The following is a 4,014-nucleotide window of genomic DNA, read 5'->3' on the forward strand; positions in this document are numbered from 1 at the left end:
CAATCTTGGAAGAGTGCCCTTACAGTCAGTGTCAGGGAGAAGCAATCTGGGAAGTGTGTCCTTAAAGACAGTGTTATGGTGAAACAGTTTGGGAAGTGTGTCCTGTCAGTAAGTGTTATGGTGAAGCAGTCTGGGAAGTGTGTCCTGACAGTCAGTATAATGGAGAATCAGTCTGGGCGGAGTGTCTTTACAGTCAGTGTAATGCTGAAGCTGTCTGGGTAGTGTGTCCTGACAGTCAGTGTCATGGTGAAACAGTCTGGGACGTAGGTCGTTACAGTCGGTGTCATGGTGAAACAGTCTGAGAAGTGTGCCCTGACAGTCAGTATCATGGTGAAACAGTCCGGGAGGAGTGTCCTTACAATCAGTGTTATGGTGAATCAGTGTGGAAAGAGTGTCCTTACAGTCAGTGTCATGGTGAAACAGTTTGGGAAGAGTGTCCTTACTGTCAGTGTCATTGTGAAGCAGTCTGGGTAGTATGTCCTTCCAGTCAGTGTCATGGTGAATCAGTAAAGGAAGTGTGTTTTAACAGTCAGTGTCATGGTGAAACAATATGTGAAGAGTGTTCTTACAGTCAGTGTCATGGTGAAAAAATCTTGGAAGAATGTCCTTACAGTCAGTGTCATGGTGAAACAGTCTGGGAAGAGTGTCCTTACTGTCAGTGTCATGGTGAAACAGTCTGTGAAGAGTGTTTTACTGTCAGTGTCATGGTGAAACTGTCTGGGAAGTGTGTCCTTAAAGTCAGTGTCATGGTGAAATAGACTGGGAAGAGTGTTTTACTGTCAGTGTTATGGTGAAACAATCCGGGAAGTGTGTCCTTACAGTCTGTGTCATGGTGAAACAATCTAGGAAGGGTGTCCTTACAATCAGTGTTGTCATGGTAAAACCGGGAGGTGTGTCCTTAGAGACAGTGACATGGTGAAGCGGTCTGGGAAGTTTGTCCTGACGGTCAGTGTCATGGTGAAATAGTCCGGGAAGTATGTCCTTACAGTCAGTGTCATGGTGAATCAGTCTGGGAAAAGTGTCCTTACAATCAGTGTCATGGTGAAACTGTCTGGGAAGAGTGCCCTTACAGTCAGCGTCATGGAGAAACAATCTGGGAAGAGTGTCCTTACACTCTGTGTCATGGTGAAACAATCTAGGAAGAGTGTCCTTACAGTCAGTGTTATGGTGAAACAGTCTGGGAAGTGAGTCCTTACATTCAGTATCACAGTGAAGCAGTCTGGGAGGTGTGTCCTGACAGTAAGTGTAATGGTGAAACAGTCTGGGAAGTGTGCCCTTACAATCAGTGTCATGGTGAATCAGTCTGGGAAGAGTGTTGTTCCAGTCAGCGTCATGGTGAAACAGTCTGGGAAGAGTGTCCTTACAGTCAGTGTCAGGGTGAAACAGTCTGGGAAGAGTTTTGTTACAGTCAGTGTCATGGTGAAACAGTCCGGGAAGTGTGTCCTTACAGTCAGTGTCATGGTGATATAGTCTGAGAAGTGTGTTCTGACTGTCAGTGTCATGGTGAAACAGTCTGTGAAGAGTGTTTTACTGTCAGTGTTATTTAGATTAGATTACTTACAGTGTGGAAACAGGCCCTTCGGCCCAACAAGTCCACACCGACCCGCCGAAGCGCAACCCACCCATACCCTTACATATACCCTTACATAACACTACGGGCAATTTAGCATGGCCAATTCACCTGACCCGCACATCTTTGGACTGTGGGAGGAAACCGGAGCACCCGGAGGAACCCACGCAGACACGGGGAGAACGTGCAAATTCCACACAGTCAGTTGCCTGAGGCAGGAATTGAACCCAGGTCCCTGACGCTGTGAGGCAGCAGTGCTAACCACTGTGCCACCGTGCCGCCCTGAAACTGTCTGGGAAGTGTGTCCTTAAAGTCAGTGTCATGGGGAAATAGACTGGGAAGAGTGTTTTACTGTCAGTGTATTTGTGAAACTGTCTGGGAAAGTGTCCTTACAGTCAATGTCATGGTGAAACAGTCCGTGAAGTTTGTTCTGACAGTCATTTTCATGGTGAAGCAGTCTGGGAAGTGTGTCCTGACAGTAAGTGTTATGGTGACGCAGTCTGGGGCGTTTGTCCTGATGATCAGTGTCATGGTGAAACAGTCTGGGACGTGTGTCCTTCCTGTCAGTGTCAGGGTGAAACAGTCTGGGAAGTGTGCCCTGACAGTCAGTGTCATGGAGAATCAGTCTGGGAAGAGTGTTTTACTGTCAGTGTCATGGTGAAACAATCCGGGAAGATGTCCTTACACTCTGTGTCATGGTGAAACAATCTAGGAAGAGTGTCCTTACAGTCAGTGTTATGGTGAAACTTCTGGGAAGTGAGTCCTTACATTCAGTGTCATGGTGAAACAGTCTGAGAAGTGTGTCCTGACTGTCAGTAACATGGTGACACAGTCTGGCAAGAGTGTCCTGATAGTCATTGTCATGGTGAATCAGTCTGGGAATAGTGTTCTTGCAGTCAATGTTATGGTGAAACTGTCTGGGAAGAGTCTCCATACAGTCAGTATCATGGTGAAACAATCTGGAAAGAGTGTCCTTACAGTCAGTGTCAAGATGGAACAGTCTGGGAAGAATGTTCTTCCAGTCAGTGTCATGGTGAAACAGTCTGGGAAGTGTGTCCTTACAGTCAGTGTCATGGTGAAACAATCAGGGAAGAGTGTCCTTACAGACAGTGCTATGGTGGAACAGCCTGGGAAGTGTTTCCTGACAGTCAGTGTCATAGTGGAACAGTTCCGGAAATGTGTGCTTACAGTCAGTGTCATGGTGAAACAGTCTGGCAAGAGTGTCCTGACAGTCAGTGTCATGGTGAATCAGTCTGGGAAGAGTGTTCTTGCAATCAGTGTTATGGTGAAACTGTCTGTGAAGAGCGTCCTTACAGTCAGTGTTATTGTGAAACAATCTGGGAAGAGTGTCCTTTCAGTCAGTGTTAAGGTAAAACAGTCTGGGAAGAATGTCCTGACAGTCAGCATCATTGTGAAACAGTCTGGGAAGAGTGTTTTACTGTCAGTGCTATGCTGAAACTGTCTGGGAAGTGTGAATTTACAGTCAGTGTTATGGTGAAACAGTCTGGGAAGTGTGTCCTGAATTCATCTATCCTGTACATCTTTGGGCCTGGGAGGAAACCAGAGCACCTGGAGAAAATCCATGCAGACACAGGGAGAATGTGCAAACACCACACAAACTCATGTTGTGTCTCCAGTAGTAAACCCTGTCATTTTGAAGAGCACCAGGAAAACTAATCACAGCATGTTGTTAAATAGCTGTGAAACTGAATCATGGTTAACAGCTTTCATCTTCGCTATCTGCACAACATTGTAAGTACATCAAATTAAGATAATCAGGACAAAATTCAACAAGTGGTGCTATTTCCACATTTGTTAACATCTACAAACTTCAAAATCACACTATAACTCCATCTGTTTCACATGACCAAACTTAGTATTAACTAACTCAAACATAATCTTTTTTGATATTATAAACAGCCCTTCTGAATTCAGGGTTATAAAAAATTATTTAAAACTCTGAGGGCTCCCCTCCACAGAACTCTTTAGTAAAAGGCAAAAGACTTATACTATCTGAAAAGAAACCAGAGTATACTGAGAAACTGCCCCAGTTTCCTAGTACCCAAGTGGTAGCATCCCTCTTTAACGTTATATTGAGCTGCAACAACCATTATCCGGGAAAAATATTTTATGATAGTCTAAAACTGTATGAAGAAAACTAACCGAAATATTAAATCATATGCGAAGCCACTATCAAATATGAAGATTTATTTCTTTTCTTTGTAAAGTGTTGTGTTGAATATTATGCATATGTAAATAAGCTGGATTTTGTGGTTTCCCTCCAAAGTCCAAAGATGTGCAGGTCAGGTGAATTGACCATGCTAAATTGCCATAGTGTTAGGTAAAGGGGTAAATGTAGAGGTATGGTTGGGTCGCGCTTCGGTGGGTCGGTGTGGACTTGTTGGGCTGAAGGGCCTGTATGCACACTGTAAGTAATCTAATCT

At 44.5% G+C, this 4,014-nt stretch overlaps 1 non-coding gene across 1 annotated transcript; it reads right to left on the minus strand.

Annotated features, from left to right (window-relative positions):
- Positions 1-3,488: 3,488 nt before the first annotated feature.
- LOC132816994 (U5 spliceosomal RNA) lies at positions 3,489-3,603 on the minus strand. Its single transcript, XR_009644834.1, has one exon. It is a non-coding gene; the product is annotated as a U5 spliceosomal RNA (small nuclear RNA).
- Between the last annotated feature and the right edge of the window lie 411 nt (positions 3,604-4,014).

The sequence above is a fragment of the Hemiscyllium ocellatum genome, chromosome 6, assembly GCF_020745735.1.
Source record: "Hemiscyllium ocellatum isolate sHemOce1 chromosome 6, sHemOce1.pat.X.cur, whole genome shotgun sequence".
NCBI classification, from domain to species: domain Eukaryota; kingdom Metazoa; phylum Chordata; class Chondrichthyes; order Orectolobiformes; family Hemiscylliidae; genus Hemiscyllium; species Hemiscyllium ocellatum.